Source organism: Podarcis liolepis (assembly GCF_965112155.1).
Source record: "Podarcis liolepis genome assembly, chromosome: 14".
Taxonomy (NCBI): Eukaryota; Metazoa; Chordata; class Lepidosauria; order Squamata; family Lacertidae; genus Podarcis; species Podarcis liolepis.
The window spans coordinates 16583776-16605281 of NC_139569.1; the positions used below are offsets into that span (position 1 = coordinate 16583776).

The 21506-nt window shown below is 43.8% G+C and overlaps 1 protein-coding gene and 1 long non-coding RNA gene across 2 annotated transcripts in view; one reads left to right on the top strand and one right to left on the bottom strand.

Moving 5' to 3' along the window:
- Window positions 1-21506, top strand: part of SHISA9 (shisa family member 9) — a 223424-nt gene that overhangs the window by 141619 nt on the left and 60299 nt on the right. The gene's annotated exons all lie outside the window — the stretch shown is intronic.
- Window positions 1596-20771, bottom strand: LOC310693016. The gene is made up of 3 exons (XR_014518964.1): window positions 20675-20771; window positions 7762-7881; window positions 1596-1651 (listed from the first exon to the last, which is right to left on the bottom strand). It is a non-coding gene; the product is annotated as an uncharacterized lncRNA (long non-coding RNA).

Consider the following 21506-nt stretch of genomic DNA (forward strand, 5'->3'; position numbering starts at 1 on the left):
TGATTTCTAGTTCATCTTCATGTTCATTCTGTCATCCCACCTCCCAAGCATGAGATCTGAACTCTTAACTTTCATTTTGTGAAAAACAAAGCAAGTCAATTGGATATCTATAAAGAAAGTTAGAAAGCAAAATGTGGAGACTTATTAGGCACATATGGAGGTGCTGCTGTTACTAAGGTCACTTGGTCACTTAATTCACTGCTGCCAAGGAATCAGAAGAAAGGAGTGTGAAGCATTTCCTGCATCTTCCCTGCTGAAGGAGTAGCTTGCAGGAATAAGTACAATATAGGGGAGAAAGCATTGATAGGATCTGTAGTTTCTTCAGGGTACTGAAAGACATCCTGAGTCCCTTCACACAGCTACAATTGCCAGAGTTCCCTTGGTTGAGGAGTTGATTGTTTAACCACTCCAGGAATTGTAACACTGTGAGGGGAATAAGGTGTCTCCTAACAACTCTCAGCACCATTCATAAACCACATTTCCAGGATTCTTTAGGACGATATAAGCTCTCCCTTATATCTCCAAATGTGAAAGTGGTAGCTAGTGGTTGAGATTGCGTGTAAACCATAGAGTTGGTAAGGACCCCAAGGGTAATCTAGTCCAACCCCCTGCAGTGAATATAATTTAAAGAAAGCTGAAATTTCAGGGAAGAAGCTGGAACATCCCTTAGGAGACCAGTTTCCCCACAGGGCCCTGCTCTGGTTGCAGGTGTGATTTTATACACAACTCAATATAATACATAACAGGCATCATGCAAGTGTAGTGCAGAATTGCTGTTCAAAACCTGTCCTGATGAAACTGTAAAGTCATTGGGGTTTTCCCTTCAAATGGAAGACCATGTATGAATTATCGAAGCATTAGCAGACTTTTGCAAGAACTTCAAATTCTCATGGCGGCTGCCCTTGAATACTCCCACCGGACGGGATTAATTACCAAGAAGGTGATTTTTCAAGTAAGGCTGAAGTATTAGCAAGTGAAATATACTTGAACAGAGATGCCTCTCCTGTGTTTTCCTCCCAGTCAGTTTCATAACTTGACTCAGCACATTATTATTAATTTTAATAATAAAAAACACACTTTAAAAATACCTTGGGGAGCCACCTTGCAAACTGTTCCCCCCCCCTTAACACCAAAAGTAAATTGGGAGCAAAGAGACTTGCAAAAGGCTTTCACTCCTCTTGTAAAGTTAATGACTTTATTAAAACCTCTTCCGTCCAAAGAGGAGGCGCTCTGAGGGTTTCCAATAATTACTGTGCTCCATTATATCAGAGATCACAAAATGAAGGTTTTAAAACTTCATTAGTCTCCTGGCCCCCAATATGCTGATAGGCTGGAAATCTGGCCTCAACTGCTAGCAGAATATTTCATGAGCTGGGGGTGGGGAGGAATGGCAATGGAATCCCCCTCAACCAGAACCCACCCTGAACATTGTACTTCCTGGGATGGTTTTCAGAACAGAAGTTCGTAGTAAAGTGTTTCGGAATTTTTTCAAAGAGGAAACTGAACTGCTAAACATTGAAAGAGCACTTTGGTTTATGCCCCAACACCACTCATTTATTTTTATTTTTTTAAAAATACTGAATTGTGCAATGGTGGAAGCACACAGTTTCATCATTTCATCTTTGGTCCGTGGGACAATTTTCATTTTCTCCTTAAAAAAAGAAAAGAAATACAAAACTAAAAGTTATTTCAAGACTCTATTTATATATATATATATATATATATATATATATATATATATATATATACATATACATATATATATATATATATATATATATATATATATATATATATATATATATATATATACACCCCGCCCTTCCCAGTTCAAAAACTGGGCTCAGGTCAGCTAACAACAAATTTAAAACACTTAATTGTAAAAGCAGCATAAAATACAGTATAAAAACATAAATAACAATAAAAATCAAAAATCAATTTAGGGGAAATAAGCATTAGATAATCCCCAGGGCTAGCTGGCTAAATTGGTCCTACTTGGGCCAGCGAGGAGACCATGGGAGAATTAGCTGTGGGGTCTCAGAGCGGGTAATCTTCATAAAAGAGGAGGGAGAAGGAAGGGAAGGGAAATAAAAGTTCAGGCTGAATTCAAATTAAAGGCCAGGCAGAATAGCTCTGTCTTCAGGCCCGACGGAAGGAGGTTAAATCCTGAAGGGCCCTAGTCTCATGGGAAAGAGCATTCCACCAGGTCGGAGCCATCACTGAAGAGGCCCTGGCCCTGGTGGAGGACAGTCTGACTTCCTTAGGGCCTGGGACCTCTAAACTATGGTTATTCATGAACCTTAAGGTCCTCTGCGGGGCAAACCAGGAGAGGCGGTCCTGTAAAACAGAATTGGATGAGGAGAAGACTTTAAAAGGCTCCTGACCATGATTGTTATTCTCTGCCTCCATGATCAGAGGCAGCAATGCTTCTGAATACCAGTTGCTGCAAACTACAGGAGGGATGCGGGTGGCGCTGTGGGTTAAACCACAGAGCCTAGGACTTGCCAATCAGAAGGTCGGCGGTTCGAATCCCCACGACGGGGTGAGCTCATGTTGCTTGGTCCCTGCTCCTGCCAACCTAGCAGTTCAAAAGCACATCAAAGTGCAAGTGGATAAATAGGTACCGGGAAGGTAAATGGCGTTTCCGTGCGCTGCTCTGGTTCGCCAGAAGCAGCTTAGTCATGCTGGCCACATGACCCGGAAGCTGTACGCTGGCTGCCTCGGCCAATAAAGCCAGATGAGCGCCGCAGCCCCAGAGTCGGTAACGACTGGACCTATTGGTCAGGGGTCCCTTTACCTTTACCTTTACAGGAGGGGAGAGGGCTCTTGTCCTTGAATCCTGCTTAGGAGTTTCAGAGGAATGTGGTTGGCCACTATGGCTACAGGACTTTTGGCCTGATCCAGCAGGCTCCTCTTATTATGGGATGCAGCCTCTGAGGTGAAAGAAGGTTTCCCTCCCTAGCCTTGCTCTAGGCGGACACACGGAAGACACTTCTTTTTTAGAAAAGAGAATTGAAATGGCGGGAAGCTGGTTAAGCATATAAGGCTGTGAAGCCTAGGCAGTCCCTGTCACCGCAGTCATGCTGGTGGAAAGACAAGGCGATTTGAGCCAGGGGAAGTGAAACAAATCAGGAGCTCAAGGGATGATGTGAAATTGACAAAACACTACAAAAGCCTCCCCCTGGCAGCCTCATTGCATCACCGAAGGGGAGAATTGTATTTGAGATTTGGTGGTGTATTGATTCTTGAATTTGAGGTGGCTGAAAAAGGGAGGAGTGGGAGGGGATCAGGGTAATAGCTCAAATATAACTGGAAACAGAGAGGGGAATCCCAAAGGTGTCAAATAAAAACGTATCCATTAAAAAAAAAAATACCTTCCAGTAAATATTTACAGTGCCCAACACATTTCAAGCTGTTGCTCTTCCTCAGAGGCAACTGTAAAATCAGATAACAACTGAACCATAATTAAATCAGGATGAATTAATATCCTGCAGATCCTCAAGATTGTGTCTTAGACATGCAATCGAGTAACCCAGTCTTACCAGATCTTACACACAGCTTTGGAAATTTGTGCATATCTTTGTACGCTTGTCTTCTAATATATGCATTTTTGTGCACATTCCCTTTCCACAATAATATGCACTGAATCACAGAATTGCAGAATTGGAAGTGATCCCAAGGGTCATCTAATCCAACCCCCTGCAATGAAGGAATTACAAGTAAAGAATCCCTGGCAGATGGCCATCCAGCCTCTGTTTAAAAACCTCCTATGAAGGAGATGCCATTAGCTTCCCAGGTACAGTGGTACCTCAGGTTACAGACACTTCAGGTTACAGACTCCGCCAACCCAGAAATAGTACCTCGGGTTAAGAACTTTGCTTCAGGATGAGAACAGAAATCGCGCGGCAGCAGCGCAAGGCCCCATTAGCTAAAGTGGTACCTCAGGTTAAGAACAGACCTCCAGAATGAATTAAGTTCTTAACCCGAGGTACCACTGTAGTCCATTCCACTGCTGAACAGCTCTTATTGCCAGAAAGGTCTTCCTACTGTTCAGTCAGAATCTCATTTCTTGTAATTTGAATCCATTGGTTTGCATCCTACCCTCTGGAGCAGCAGAAAACATGCTCGCTCCATCTTCCATGTGGCAGCCCTTCAGATATTGCAAGATGGCTATCAAATCACCTCTCAGTCTTCTCCTGGCTAAATGTACCCAACTCCTTCAACTGTTCCTCATAAGGCTTGGTTTATAAGCGGTTTATCATCTTGGTCACTCTCCCGTGCACACATTCCAGCTTGTCGTGAACAGGATAAAGAAGTAGATAGGTAGCCGTGTTGGTCTGCCATAGTCAAAATAAAAAAATTCCTTCCAGTAGCACCTTAAAGACCAACTAAGTTAGTTCTTGGTATGAGCTTTCGTGTGCATGCACACTTCTTCAGATACACTGAAACAGAAGTTGCCAGATCCTTCTATATAGTGAGAAGGTGGGGAGGGGTGTTACTCTGAAGGGTGGTGGGAATGGGAGATAGCCAGATAGCTGAGAGAGCCTCTTGACGACTCTTAACGACTGTAATAGGTCTTACAGGAAAAGGCAAGGGGTGGGAAGGTGAGAAATGGTTTAGTTATGTATAGTGAGATAAGAATCCAATGTCTTTGTTCAGCCCAGGTCTTTTCATGGTTTTAAGTTTGGTAATGAGTTGTAATTCAGCAGCTTCTCTTTCCAGTCTATTTCTGAAATTCCTTTGTAGTAAAACAGCTACTTTGAGATCTTGTATAGAATGTCCTGGGAGATTGAAGTGTTCTCCTACTGGTTTCTCTGTTCTGTGATGAAGTTAGACAACAGATCAACAGAGCCAGACTGATACCCAGAGAGAACTTGCTGCAAGACAGACCCAAAAAAGAAAATAACAGAACACCTCTAGTCATCACATACAGCTCCCAAGTTAAAACAGTACAATGCATCATCAGAGATCTACAACCTCTCCTGGACAATGACAGTTCTCTTTCTCAAGCTCTGGGAGGAAGACCTTTCATTGCCTACAGACAACCACCCAATCTTAAACAACTCCTAACCCACAATAATACTACAACCAGACTTAACACAGACACTGGCACCAGAGCCTGCAATAAACCCAGATGCCAACTTTGCTGCCACATACACCCGGACAACACCATTACTGGCCCCAACAACATCACACATACCATCTCGGGACTATTTAATTGCTCATCGTCTAACATTGTGTATGCCATCAAATGCCAACAGTGTCCTTCAGCTCTCTATATTGGACAAACAGGCCAAACCTTACGCCAAAGAATAAACGGACATAAATCTGACATCAAGAATCACAGAACAGAGAAACCAGTAGGAGAACACTTCAATCTCCCAGGACATTCTATACAAGATCTCAAAGTAGCTGTTTTACTACAAAGGAATTTCAGAAATAGACTGGAAAGAGAAGCTGCTGAATTACAACTCATTACCAAACTTAAAACCATGAAAAGACCTGGGCTGAACAAAGACATTGGATTCTTATCTCACTATACATAACTAAACCATTTCTCACCTTCCCACCCCTTGCCTTTTCCTGTAAGACCTATTACAGTCGTTAAGAGTCGTCAAGAGGCTCTCTCAGCTATCTGGCTATCTCCCATTCCCACCACCCTTCTGAGTAACACCCCTCCCCACCTTCTCACTATATAGAAGGATCTGGCAACTTCTGTTTCAGTGTATCTGAAGAAGTGTGCATGCACACGAAAGCTCATACCAAGAACTAACTTAGTTGGTCTTTAAGGTGCTACTGGAAGGAATTTTTTTATTTAGGATAAAGAAGGTACTTCAACTACTTGGTCATGGGGGAGAGCTTTCTTGGACTATTCATGTTTATTTATGTCTTTATAAAATATACCACCTACACTTATGAAATATGATATAATACAAAATAATCGCAAAATGACTGAGTAATCTAAAAAGAAATGAAAAATTAAGCAACTAGATAGCCCTACCAGCATAAAAATGTCCTCAAGAGATATCTGAAGGTTAACAGCAAGGACGGCTGCTGAATCTCTGCTGGAAGAGTGTTCCACAGTATGGGACCAGCAATGCTAAATCCCTTCTAAATATTTGTTCATCTCTAAACACTAAATCCTTGTTCAACTCTTGTATCAGCTGGCCTCACTCGAATAAATATGTAAAAAAGAAAAGCTGTAAATAACCTAAGAAAAGCAATGGCTGCAGAATGAAAGGGAAACAGAAGGAGATGCAGTTGTCTAGCCTGGAGAAACCTGAGAGGGAGGTTGATAACAGATGCAGGAAGCAATTGTCGTAAGGAGGGCCAGAATTAGGGTTTCTTCTTTTCTTTTTCCATAGGCAATGAAAGAAATAAAGGTCTACTTAGGATAATCGCATTAAAAATGGATTTAAAGCCAGAAATGAGTTCCAGACAGCCCTGGACTCACATACTTCCTCTGCCCTCTATTTCTCCTCCAAGTCTAAAGGTAAAAGAACGTTTTCCCTTTCGTGGTATGAGCAAACCACAGTTCTGTGTTACAGGTGAACTTGTGGGAGCTGTGGTTTGCTCCAACCCATTGGTTTAAACTGGGGGAGCCAACATGGTGTCCTCCAGATGTTGTGGACTACAGCTCCCATCATCCCCAACCAGCATGACCAATAACTAGGGATGATGGGAGTTGTAGTCCAAAATATCAGGGGGCACGATGCTTAAAAACAAACAAACAAACAAAAACCAGGATCAAGGCATGGCCTCAGATTGTTGTGTGCTAACGTGACTGTGGTTTGAAGCATAATTTCCAGAACCAAGCCAGCGAGTTATTTGATCAGGACAACTTTGGGAGGAATTGCCTATCTCTGCTTGCGGTTTCATCCATTCATGCACCCCATGAGAGCACACATTTATATGCAAATATAAAAATATATATTTGTATATATACAAATACAATGGGTGGTGCTGTGGTCTAAACCACAGAGCCTACGGCTTGCCGATCAGAAGGTCAGCGGTTCGAATCCCCGCGACAGGGTGAGCTCCCGTTGTTCGGTCCCAGCTCCTGCCAACCTAGCAGTTCGAAAGCACGTCAAAGTGCAAGTGGATAAATAGGTACCGCTCCAGCGGGAAGGTAAATGGTGTTTCCGTGCGCTGCTCTGGTTTTGCCAAAAGCGGCTTAGTCATGCTGGCCACATGACCCGGAAAAACTGCAGACAAAAGTCAGCTCCCTCGGCCAGTAAAGTGAGATGAGCACCACAACCCCAGAGTCATCAGCGACTGAACTTAACTGTCAGGGGTCCTTTACCTTTTTATATACAAATACACGTCTGTTGACCTGCTACTGTAAACAAGCCCAGTTCTTCAGGCAAGCACAACTTCTGATCACATCTTTCTTTTTCCCCACACGCACACTCTCTTCACTAAACAATTAGCTTTGGGGGGGGCATGGCACCACACAAGGCAAGCCAATGCTCTGGAGTAACTATTCTCTGTGGAACTGTTTTCTCAAGAGGCTCCTTCTCCAGATCTGCTGAGGTAACCCACATCCATGCAGTAAAATCCCCCATGTCTTTCTGAGAGGCTTTTGTTCTTCTGCACATCAGTCTATCTGAAGAGTTTTGCAGCAACCATCACCATAGTAACAGAGAAAGTTCTCCTTGCCCTAGTTTATAAGGGGTGTTACTTGGGGTGTTTTATACATTCGCACACACCATTCTAAAGATGGTAGGGAAAAAATTCAAGTGGAAAAGGTTTTCCGCATACCTTGCAGTGGTCGGTTCTCTGGGGATTGTGGGTAGACCTGAAGCACACCTTCTGCCCACATTCTCAGTTCACCTCAGTAGGGCTGATGGGTAGGATCTGTGCCAAAATGTGAAACTCTACCTAAAGGTGAGCAGGAACAGAAAATGAAAAATATTGATCCTTGCTATAATTTCTACTTTCCTTGTGTCTTAGGTTTCCATAGCCAATATAACATAGCATAAGCCCCTCTCCTTATGGCGAGACCCATAGCTCAGTGGTAGAGCATCTGCCTAGCATAATGTTTCAGGTTTGATCCCTAGCATCTCCAGGTAGGACTGGAAAAAGCTCCTTCCTGAAACCCTGGACAACCGCTACCAGTCTTAGTAGACAATACTGAGCTAGACTTGTTGTTGTTTAGTCGTTTAGTCGTGTCCGACTCTTCGTGACCCCATAGAACAGAGAACGCCAGGCACTCCTGTCTTCCACTGCCTCCCGTATTTTGGTCAAACTCATGCTGGTAGCTTCGAGAACACTGTCCAACCATCTCATTCTCTGTCGTCCCCTTCTCCTTGTGCCCTCCATCTTTCCCAGCATCAGGGTCTTTTCCAGGGAGTCTTCTCTTCTCATGAGGTGGCCAAAGTATTAGAGCCTCAGCTTCAGGATCTGTCCTTCCAGTGAGCACTCAAGGCTGATTTCCTTCAGAATGGATAGGTTTGATCTTCTTGCAGTCCATGGGACTCTCAAGAGTCTCATCCAGCACCATAATTCAAAAGCATCAATTCTTCGGCAATCAGCCTTCTTGATGGTCCAGCTCTCACTTCCATACATCACTACTGGGAAAACCATGGCTTTAACTATACAGATTGCATTAATACTCCATCTCTCTTCCAAGGTGCTCCTACCTCTCTCCATTTTATCCTCACAACACCCCTGTGAGGTAGGTCAGGCTGAGAGACTGTGACTGGTCCAGGATCATGCGGTAAGCTCCATGGCTGAGTGGGGATTTGAACCTGGTCTGGTAAGCTGGTATCAGCTTACTACACTTCTCAGTGGTTGATGATCCTTTGCTACTTGATGTACCTGTAGGGACAATTCATTTGCTGATGAAGAATTACCATCGAAACAGTTCATCATCCGGCAAAACTGTTCTACGCTACGTCACTGCACATTTGCAGGACTGTGACTGTTGAAAGGCATTTTGCCTTCATCTCCAAGTTCTCTGATACTGACTAACCATGCTCTCTATTGTTGTTCATGACTCCAATTATTCGTTACTCCATTGCATATTTTCTGTTTATGAATTGTGAAACATTATACCGTTATAAATATTTTGTTAGCACATTATTAGCCGCGTGTTGCCTGTGGTTGTTCACAGGGGATTTCCTTTGTTGTTTATCCATGGCTGCTGGCGACAGTGGGTGGAGCCAGAGTTAGTGACAGGCTAAGCTGCAGCCAATGATAGGTGGAACCAACTAATTGTAGTTCAATCCCATCCTCCTCCCTTACAAGGAGATGAGTTCTACAGGGAAAACACTAAGACTAAGGAGGAGGGAACTGATAGCCAGTCCAGGGCTGTCTTAAGCATATGCGGCACCGGGGTGCACAGATCCGCCTGCCCCGCCCCCAGTTGCCCAGTCCCAGGCACACAAGAGGGCAGAGCTGGCCAGCTGCCTCAGCTTCTTGCTGGCTCGGTCACCCCTGAACTCGTGGCGCAGAGCCGCCCGCAGCAGAAGAACCCACCATGGCACTCCAGCTGACGGGTGGGCTCTTCCCTGGACTCTCAGCCTGGCGTCCCTGAGAGCCCGGCGCACAGATGCCCCACACTCCTAGTGCCTATGGGTAAGAGACCAGGGGTCTGCAACCTTTTCCAGCCGTGGGCCGGTCCACCATCCCTCAGTCCATGTGGTGGGCTGGACTATATTTTGAAGGGGGGGGATGAACAAATTCCTATGCCCCACAAATAACTCAGAGATGCATTTTAAATAAAAGCACACATTCTACTCATGTAAAACCATGCTGATTCCTGGACCATCCACAGGCTGGATTTAGAAGGCGATTGGGCCGCATCCGGCCCACGGGCCTTAGGTTGCCTACCCCTGGGTAAGACAGCCTTGACCCAGTGCCACCCTCTGGACTGAATGGGGGCAGACAGAGTTGGTGGGGCAGCCCCCAAACTCCCTAATGCTCCAATCTCCACTGTGTAAAACAGTCCAAGAAACAAATAGCCTGCCCTGTGCTCAAGCCCTTAGGATAGAGCAAGCTATAAAACCAAGTCTTATAAGGCAGGGCGAGATGTAATAGGTTAGTCTGTAAGAGGGATGGCCGCATACCCTTTTTGGGAAAGCGCTGAGCCTCTGGGGCTACTGCAAAGAGCAATCATGCCTTTTGCACTTTTTCCGGGTAGTGACCTTCAATTTGTCTTTAAGCCCTTATGCCTGGTACAAGTTTGTTCCGATGGCCCTGTGGTGCTGAGCAGAGAAGGAGATGGATTCTGCTCTGCCACCTTCATCAGCAACAAAATTGTAAGCCAGGTTTCCACACATCCTGCATCTTTATTACCGCTGAGGTTGTAAGAAACAGCCATAAAATATAGTTTGATTTTTCCCCGCTCCAGAAGATCAGCAGAGTCTTGCAGCACTGGCAGTCTGGAGGATGGGAAGGGAAATATTTTGTGGTGAGTCGCAATGTCAGGGCCGTACATTACTGGGACTCCATGGGGCTGGGGAGATGAGATTCAGTAGCAGATAAGTTCCGCTTGAACCTTTTTCAGGCTGAGGGCCTCATTCCCTTCTGAACAAACTTCCAGGGGCCACATGCCAGTGGTGAGAGGGAGCAGAGACAAAGGTAGGCAGATGTCACAGGAGTGTGCCAGTCAGTAACCAAACAGCTCAAAGTTCGAGTGAACTCTTTATTAGCAAAAACACGGCCTCCACAGACTTGGCTGAGTGTCAGGTCAAATGAGCACAGCAACTTAGTCCTGGTGGTTTTGCTCCATGGAAATCAGTTGCCAGGACTGAAAGTCCCCACCTCCCCACACCTGCCTAAGGTGCCTGCCTCTCCAGGGTTTATTCCAAGCATTTGGAGGCTGTGTCTGCACATCACTAATCTCTCTTCCACCCTTTTCATGCCTCTTCTGGTTCTGGGAGACAAGGCAGTAAGGGAGCTCGTTGCAGCAGAAGGGGGAGACATCCATGATTCTTCACCAGCCTGACTGATCTCTACCTCTTGGCCTTCCTCCTCCCCCTTTCCTGCTTCTGTTACTGCCTCCGATTCTGGACTTATCTCTGCCACCGTCTCTCCCAGATCACTAAGCCGTGTTACCCCTCAGCTTTCAACACCTCCTCTTCCCATTCTTCTCCCTGTGACCACTTGTTATTGTCCCACCACCACTCCGCAGCACTCTGAGCCGTCTTCCCTTGCTGGTTCCTCCTACCATTCCTCTGCATCCAACCAGTCCATGACAGCAGAGCAATAAATATAAATTATAGGTGTTTCTACACACCCTCACATATCATACTCTGTGCTCTTTCCAGACAGGCAAGAACCATTACCAGACTTCAAGGACACCCCAGCCAAGAAATACAGTTGTACCTTGGGTTACATACAGTTCAGGTTACAGACTCCGCTAACCCAGAAATATTACCTCGGGTTAAGAACTTTGCTTCAGGAGGAGAACAGAAATTGTGCTCCAGAGGCATGACAGCAGCAGGAGGCCCCATTAGCTAAAGTGGTGCTTCAGGTTAAGAACAGTTTCAGGTTAAGTACGGACCTCCGAAACGAATTAAGTACTTAACCTGAGGTACCACTGTACACACTCAAGCAGGTTGTTAAAAAAGGCTGGGGATGGGTGTGGCCTATGGGGTGTGGCTGGGAAGTGGGTGTGGCCTGGGAAGATTCCCAAGGGTCACATAAAGAGCCTGGGTGGCTTCTTTTGGGCCCCAGAGCTGAGGTACCCCACCTTTGCCATAGGATACTGCGTCCTGCTAAAAGCATTGTAAAACTAGGCTTCAGGAACAGACTCAGAGCCTGGCATCTTTGGGCAGTTGCCTGGGGTCCAATGCCCTGGTGGGGCCCACCACTGCCGCCTGTCATGGACATGATTTTAATTTGTTTCTGGTCTGGCGCTCTGACTGAGCAGTTGAGTCTAGCAGCTGCAATTGCAACTGAACCTGGAACATTCTGCTTGCAAGTACCTGCTCTACCACCTGAGCTCTCTCTTCTAAGCATGTTCGTCATGGGTGAAGGGCGGTTACCCATCAGAGAGTAGCCATAGCTAGGTGATCTTGCACCCCTGGCAGAACCATCCAGATTGTTCTGACTTCCGGTCGGTGCCAGCGCTTAATGGCGGTCCTAGCTCCGAGCTCCGGAGAAGGACTGCTTCGCAAGCTCGGGTCTTACCCGCTACGGCAAGCGGGGGACCCCTAAAATCCCAGGCGCTGAAGCCTGAGAACAAGGAGACTCGGTGGGCACCTTTGCGCCCCCCGGTACCGTGAAAGAGCCTTTTTAAAGGCTACGGATCGACATCGGGAGTGAGCGCGGTGCTGAGAGTCGCTACCCAGCCTGCGAAGTGAAGCCGCGTCGCCATAAGCGGAGAGCGCCGATTCCTTCCTGAAAAGAAAATTTGGACTGAATCCCCGTGAGTAAGAGCTGAAATATAATCGGGACCCTTTAAATTTCAAAAATTGGGCTAAAAACGGGGGAGATCTAAACAAAGGAAGTCTGCCTCCCCCCGACTGCATGAAAGTGAAAGCAACGGAGCTCTAAACCTGCATCCGTTTAAATCTGCTTTTTGATTAGCTTAACCGGACATTTAGACCCTTTGATCTCCCCTCTAGCTAGCAGGGCAGAGGGGAGGTGAATTTGAACAACAACTGCATGATTTGTTGGAAGTAAAAAAAAAACCTCTGCTGTCTCATCCATCTGAAAAAGAAACGGTCTGCCTTTGTACCACACTGAACTGACTTTTCCCTGTGAAGTGATATCTTGATACAAAGTCTCCACAGCGCCTGGCTACTGTACAACACAAGAAGAAGTAGCATAAATTGGGCAACTGTGGCAAGTTGAAGTAACAAGTTTTTAGTAATACTGACTTTGACTGTGTTAACCTCCCTTTTTACATTCTGGACATTCTCCTTTGTTTCTATACTTGGAAACTTTGTTCTATGGCCATTTTGATTTGCTCCCTCTAGAGGACAAAGTGAGGTCCGGCACGGCCTAAGACAGTGGAATTTTCCAAGGGAGAATAAATCCCGTGGGAACTGACCTTGACATGAGTGGCGCACAAGAGGAGATAGTCACAAGAGCCAAAACCAAGCAACAACAACAACAGCTGCAGCAGCTACAGGTAAAGAAAAGAGGCTCAATCTCAGGCGCAACAGTTGGATCAACAGGAACAACAGGGCAAGACAAAGGAGCAGCCGTCTCCATGGAAGCTGTGACAGATGCTCTGCTCAAGATAAATCAAACTCTGGAGTCTCTGACAAAACAGACTTCAGAGAATACACTAAAACTAACAGAAATTTCAGCAAGATTAAACCAGAATACAGAATCTATAAATAAATTGGTGGAGGAAAACGCCACTACGCGCCAAATTGCCGAAGACGCCAAAGCTACTGCGGGAGAGACACAGGAGAAGTTAGAGCCGATCGCCAAGAAGGTTTATGAGCATGATGCAACTTTGGCCTTGTGGGAGTTACAGAGGAAAGAGAGAAATTTAAAAATAAGACTGATTCCGGAGAATGAAAGAGACAACCTTGTGGAATACTTGACACGGGAGTTTGTGGACTGTTGGGACCTCCAGGAAGACGAATTCAAAATTACGACTGCCTTTAGATTGGGCAAAAAGCAAAACAGAAAGACCCCGAGAGACTGTTTGATCACACTCAGATCCAAGGAGGAAAGAGACAAAATATTGGGACTACACTTTGAAAAGGCCTTGCAAATTGGAAATTCAGCTGTACAGATCTTCAAAGACATCCCAAAATACATTCTGGACTTAAGAAACTTCTATAAGGATTTAGCCCTTTTATTAAAGAAAAACTCTATCCGCTTCAGGTGGGAATTCCCACAAGGGCTGTCATTTGATTACAAGGCAAACAAAGTGAAAATAAAGACAATTCAAGATAAAGACAAATTTTTGGCAAGATACCAGGAGGATCTACAGAAGGGGACTGTGGACGCACTTGCAGAACAGAGGAGAGCGTTGGACATCCTGAATCTCTCGTTTGGACAAAAACCACCACCATCAGAAGAAGAGCAACAATTGGGAGCTGTTGGAGGAGCCTCAGAAAAATAGAAAGATGGCTCTGCAATTCCTTAGTTGGAATTGTAATGGGCTCAATGGGCCTTTGAAGAGAAGACAAGTATTTCATGTATTAAATAGAGAACAACTGGACTTGATATGTTTACAAGAAACTCATATAACTAGAGCCCACAGGAGATTACTTACAAACAAAAGGCTAGGACAAGAATTTATTTCATCAGACAAAGTCAAGAAGAGAGGAGTTGTAATATATGTGAAAGAGAAATGGGCTCCAAAAATGATATTCAAAGATGAACAAGGGAGATATCTGGCTGTGGAGATACAAGTACAAGGAGAAAAATTTCTAGTTGTCGGAATTTATGCACCAAATGAAGGCAAATCCGACTTCTTTAAGAGACTTCATGAAACGTTGATGGATTATTTGGATTACAATATGATAATCATGGGAGACATGAATGGCGTGGTCTCCACCAATATGGACAAGGCACAAAGACTAACAGTCACCAAAGAAGGGAGACTCCCTAAGACTCTTTTCGAAATGACTGAAAACATGGACTTGATAGACATTTGGAGAACAAGGAACCCTCTGGAGAGAGAGGGAACCTTTTTCTCCCAAGCAATGATGACCTGGACCAGAATCGATCAAATCTGGGTTACTAGTGGAATGGCTCCAAAGATTAAGAAAGTGGAAATCTGCCCAAAAACTTGCTCCGACCATAACGCCGTGAAGATGGAGATGAAACTCACAATAACTGGTCAATTCAGATGGAGAATGAATGACACCCTCTTTCGTGATAAGGAGATTCTCACGAAGGCCCAAAAGACTCTAAAAGACTATTTTGAAATAAATTTGAGGACCGACGTGGAGAAAAGAGTGATCTGGGATGCAAGCAAAGCGGTTATGAGAGGATTTTTGATTCAACAAAATTCAATAAAGAAGAAAAAACAAAATGAGAAAAAAGAGAAGATTTTGGAAATGATAAAGGAAGGAGAGAGGAAATTAAGAACAAAACCAAAGTCTCAAGACATTCTAAGAGAGATCAAGCTATATCAAACACAATACATGGAATTGATGAACCAAGAGATTGAATGGAAGATAAAGCAAATGAAGCAAAAGACCTTTGAATCAGCAAATAAATGTGGTAAACTTTTGGCATGGCAACTGAAGAAAAGGCAGAAACTAAATACAGTTACAAGCCTTGAGGTGGATGGAAAGAATATATCTAAACCCAATGAAATCAGAAATTGCTTTTTAAGTTATTTCAAAAAACTCTACACTCAAGGCCCGCAAAATGAAGAAGATATAGATAAATTCCTTGGAAAATATGGATTACAAAACATCTCTCATCAAAGCAAGATGGACTTGAACCAGAGAATCTCAGAACAAGAGATAGAGGCTGCCATTCAGAATATGCAACTGGGCAAATCTCCGGGACCAGATGGACTGACTTCCAGATACTACAAATCGCTGAAGGAATGGTTGACTCAACCACTAAGAGAAGTTTGTAATGAGATCCTTGAGGGAAAAAGGGCGCCTGAATCGTGGAAAGAGGCATATATTTCACTCATACCAAAGTCAGAGACTGAAAAGACCCAACTCAAGAACTACCGCCCAATATCACTCCTTAATGTGGATTACAAAATTTTTGCAGACATTTTGGCAAAAAGATTTAAAAGAGTTTTGATGGAGAAGATTCATAAGGACCAAGCAGGCTTTCTCCCTAAAAGACACCTGGCAGACAATGTAAGGAATGTAATAGACATTCTGGAAAAGCTAGAGGTGAATATAAACACTAAAGCAGTATTGATCTTTGTGGATGCGGAGAAAGCCTTTGACAATATTTCTTGGAGTTTTATGAAGAAGAATCTTCATGGGATGGGGGTAGGCCGGGGTTTTGAGAATGGTATGGCTGCAATATATTCTGAACAAAAAGCTAAACTGATTGTAAACAATGTTGTGACTGAGGAACTTAAGATAGAAAAAGGAACACGACAGGGGTGCCCGATTTCCCCATTACTTTTTATTTCAGTTCTGGAGGTGTTGCTGAACATGATAAGAAATGACCAGCAGGTCAAAGGTGTGCAGGTCGGAGCTAAACATTATAAGTTAAGAGCGTTTGCAGATGACCTAGTATTGACTTTGCAAGAGCCAAACACTAGTACGAAAAAGGTATTAGAAATAATACAACAGTTTGGCCAGGTAGCTGGATTTAAGTTGAACAAGCAAAAAACCAAAGTTTTAGGGAAAAATCTAACAGATATGGAAAAGGAGAAATTTCAAGAGGAAACAGGTTTGACTGTGGTCAAGAAGGTTAAATACCTAGGGGTTTACTTAACATCTAAGAATCAGAATTTGTACAAGGACAATTATGAAAAATGTTGGTTAGAAATCAAAAAAGATTTAGAAATATGGTCAAATTTGAAACTGTCAATGTTAGGCCGAATTGCAGTAATCAAAATGAATGTATTGCCTAGAATGTTATTTTTGTTTCAGACCTTGCAGATTATTGATAAGATGGAATGTTTTAAGAGGTGGCACAAAGACATTTCGAAATTTGTCTGGCAGGGCAAAAAGCCCCGAATTAAATTTAAAATATTGACAGATGCTAAAGAAAGAGGGGGATTTGCCCTGCCGGACCTGAAACTGTACTATGAGGCAGCAGCTTTTTGCTGGCTCAAAGAATGGATGCTCCTCGAGAACACGGACATCTTGGATCTGGAAGGTTTCAATAACGCTTTTGGTTGGCATGCATATCTTTGGTATGATAAAGTTAACAGTGCCTTTAAAAATCACATTGTCAGAAAAGCATTGTTTAATGTTTGGGTAAGATATAAAGATCTATTGGAAAACAAAACCCCTAGATGGGTCTCACCAGTGGAGGCTAAAGCAGTGAAGAAACTCAATATGGAGGTCGGATGGCCGAAGTATTGGGAAATTTTAGAACAGGATGGAGATAAGTTCAAACTACAAAGTCAGGAGAAATTGAAGCATAAAGTAGAAAATTGGTTCCAATATCGTCAAATAATGGAATTTTTTAAACAGGACAGGAAAATCGGTTTCCAGGTGGAAAAATCAAAATTAGAAACCGAACTGTTAGAACCCAATACTAAGAATTTATCTAGAATGTACAACTTGCTGTTGAAATGGAATACACAGGATGAAACAGTTAAATCGGCTATGATTAAGTGGGCTCAGGATGTTGGACATAACATTATGTCAGCTGACTGGGAATGGTTATGGAACACCGGTATTAAATTTACGGCATGTAATGCCTTAAAGGAAAACATTATGAAAATGGTATACAGGTGGTACATGACCCCAGTCAAGCTGGCAAAAATCTATCATTTGCCCGATAATAAATGTTGGAAGTGTAAAGAGACTGAAGGTACCTTTTATCACCTTTGGTGGACATGCCCGAAGATTAAGGCCTTCTGGGAAACGATCTATAATGAAATGAAAAAGGTACTTAAATGTACCTTCCCTAAAAAACCAGAGGCCTTTCTCTTGGGCATTGTCGGCCAACTGGTGACAAAGAAAGATAGAGCTTTTTTCATGTATGCTACAACAGCAGCAAGAATACTCATCGCAAAGTATTGGAAGACACAAGATTTACCCACTGTGGAAGAATGGCAGATGAAAGTGATGGACTATATGACACTGGCCGAGATGACAGGCAGAATCCGTGACCAACGAAAAGAGACGGTGGAAGAAGAGTGGAAAAAATTTAAAAGGTATCTTAAGGACTACCATAAACTTAATGAATGCTAAAATGTTGTGGTTTCCAGAAGCAAAAGGGTACAGGGATACAAGGTTAGACTATAAAAGAGGACTAAGATGATAAAGATTGGAAAGTTACAATTGGAAGTTGCTAGTTGAATTTTGGACATTGGGATGCAGAGAGGGGGGGTATGGGGAAGTCCAAGAAAAGAGGTTTATGAAAATATGTTTGAAACTATACGTGTATGTTTGTCATTTTTAGTGTTTGTCTGTTTTTCTTAAAAACTTTGTAAAACCAATAAAAATTTTATAAAAAAAAAAAAGAACCATCCAGATTGTTCTCCCCACCCCAGCCACAGACAAATTAGCTCTTCTTTCCGCCTCTCCTCCAACCCCGCCCCCTCCACCCATTCAATCCTCCCTCTATTTAAAACCGTTTCTTATGAGACAATAATCAATATTTATATTTATGGACATATTTTTAAGCCGATTTTGCAGGGGCCCCCTATCACTTGCACCCCTGGCGTGGTCCCACCTCACCACCCCCTAGCTACGGCCCTGTCAGAGAGGTTAACTCCCAATGCCCGCTAGGCTCCCACTAATTTGTGGGCATTTGCCAAAAAGCCCAAGAGCATCTTACTGTCTCCAGTGCACCATTTCATAATGCTGTTAATGTCCTATAGAAAGCAGAAGAGTGCCTTTAAAAAAAGCAAATGTTCATTTTCATCCCAATCCAAGTGTCTCATTTAATTTGCAAACACAGGAAATTCAAGTACTATTCTTAGCCTCTATTGTGAAGACACCCTTGTGTGCACTTGTGAATTGACTGTAATGCGAACTTACTAGAGGCTCATTTAAATTTGACTGAAGGCTGTGCTGTGGAGTGCTTGCAATTTTTTTATTTGCAGTCAGTGCCCGACGCACTTTATCAGCCATCTGTGAATCCATGTTGCTTTCAAGAACAGGTGCACTAGCACCCATGTTGGGACGCGAAGGGTCTTCTGGCGCAGGCACTTCTAAAGGAGATGCAACGCAAAGGAAAGAGATGCGCCAGAAACCCTGCAATGTGATGTTCCAGAGGGGTAGTTCTCTTAGTCCATTGCAGCAACAAAGAGACCTGCAATGTTTTGAACACTAACTGATCATGACAAATAAGAACAGGCGTCAAAATCCAGAGGGAAGCGGTTTTGGTTGATGCTGTGATTCCGTACATGTCCGCCCATGTATTTGATGGTGCTTCTTCTGAAATAAGTGTGCGTAGTATTGTAGCGCAAGTCTCCCTGAAATCAATAGGGCAAGTTACCCCCATTAATTTGAATGGGACTTTAGCATAACTCACTTTCTTTGGGCAAATCCCTGAAAAGATTAAGCGTAAATAATAATGAGTACTGTTAACTCACATCTTATGCTTATTTTACTTGCGCAATCGCAGCTTTGCACTGGTGGAGGAGGGGAGGAATAAATAAATTAAAAAATGGAAAGTGAAGGAAGTCCACTCTCCATTCATTTATTCCCTCACCAGTGGGTAGAGCAATGGATTTTACCTCTGGTAACTTCTCTCTCTCATCATGGATGGTGGCTCATATTATGAATGTATGTTCTTTTGTATTTTATTAATACCATTGCTAAAAGTTTGTCATAGCCTTTGTCTAGCACAAGAAACTTATGAACTTGAAATTTGGATTTAACCTCTGTATGGTAGGCTGGTTACTCTCTATTCTTCATCCAAGGAAGCAGGGGGCATTGTTAGAGTTCAAGGACACATTTCAGCCAGGTTAAAAACACTCAAGGGGGGTGCAACTGGGCAGCCGGTATGATAGAGAGGGGTATCCTTTGCCCTTGCCTAAGGTTCCCCACCTAATTCCACCCTACCAGTTGAAGGCTGGTTGTTCTTCAAGAGGATGGAAATGCTTCCATGTATGGGAATTTGTTTGTGACTCTGACAGACATGCGCACTGGTTTTCCTACCTTTATTTCAGTGCTATTATATGAGTATCCTAGTAAGGAAGCAAGGAAGGTAACATTAGCCAATGTTGGAGGAATGGATTGGTGTGATTTTTCCAAGCTGCAGGAAACCTGTGTTCTCTTTCTGAGTGCCTAAGGATGGCCGTGCTGTCAGCATGTCGCCTGTAATCTTCTTTTGCCTTATCTGCTGCGCATTGTTGCTGCGATGTCACTCCAGAGTGGGCTGAAATTCAGCTTCTATTTTCTGATCCCCGTTTCTCAAGGGTTTATGATAAACAGATGCATTATTCACAGCAGGTAAAAAAGGAGGGGAATGAATGAAAAATCTAAACAGTGTTCCCAAAGTGCATTTGAGCCCTTGATTTTGGGGGGAAATAACAAACCACTGTGACTCATAGAGCATAGCTTTACATTTCAAAAAGAAAAAAGACTTGACCTCAAGGTGGGTTCTGGCAGAGTTCACATAGCAATCATGCCTGCATTGGTCCCATATGGACCGTCAAGTGTGGTCAATACAGCAAGTTGTAGCTATCACTATCCTTCCTTGTTCTTGTTAGTGAGATCAGTGGAGTATCATCGTTAAACTTGGAAGCTAAGGTTGATTTAACCTTCTCTAAACATTAATCCAGAATGCTTTAAGGCAGACTGGATTTTCCCTGGTATTACCTCTTTTCCTCATCTTAAAAGCAACAATCATACATACATACCTCTTGTTACATTTGCTTCATGATATTTTTTTTCAGGTTGCATCCTGTGGTGACCTGGAAGTACTGGAAAGGGCTACTTCCAGGTTTCGCCACTTGCACATGCGCAGACGTGCAAAATGATGTCACGCGCATGCGCAGAAGCAGCAAATCGCGACCCGCGCGTGCGCAGACACGGGTTGTGTTCCTTTCAGGTTGCGAACGGGGCTCCGGAACGGATCCGTTCGCAACCAGAGGTACTACTGTACTCTGGTTTGTGAAGAAGTAAAAGTAGTGTTTACTTACATACTGCAGATCTTGAAGCAGCAGTTCAGCAGCAAAATGAAGGCAGGTTTATAACTACTACTAAGTTACAAAACTTGCAACTTCAAAAATGGTATTTGAGCTGTACAGCTCAGACACGCATGTGTGGTCAACTTGAAAGCACAGTGAAGAAAGAGGAGGCTGCCCAGACAGGAAGGAAGTATATAGTGTTACAGCTTCCTGCCACACTAGACAAAGGAAGGAGGAGGAGGAGGAGTTTGGATTTGATATCCCGCTTTATCACTACCCGAAGGAGTCTCAAAGCGGCTAACATTCTCCTTTCCCTTCCTCCCCCACAACAAACACTCTGTGAGGTGAGTGAGGCTGAGAGACTTCAGAGAAGTGTGACTAGCCCAAGGTCACCCAGCAGCTGCATGTGGAGAAGCGGGGAAGCGAACCCGGTTCACCAGATTACGAGTCCACCGCTCTTAACCACTACACCACACTGGCTCTGTGGCTCTGAGGAAGAGATCTCACAGAGTTCTCTCTGGCAAATTTTGCAGGAGAGCTCTGTGAGCCTCAGCCCTTTAGTGTGCTTATCTAGTAAAACATGAACTGTTGGTTATGACTGCAATGATGTCCCACAGTGAGGAACCTCAGTTCTGGAGGGTGGGGGATGCAGACTCACAGCCGTGTTTTCCCTGCCTTGAATGTTACTAATGCCTGATTATGCCTCTTGCTTGTCTGGATGGAAGATAGAGAGCTTTGTGAGTGTGTGTAGAAACTGGCCTGTTTAAATGTTACAAAGGTAACATTTAGATTAATTATTTGCCTATGGCCCCACACACCACTGTCATTTGCCCCCCCCCAAGAT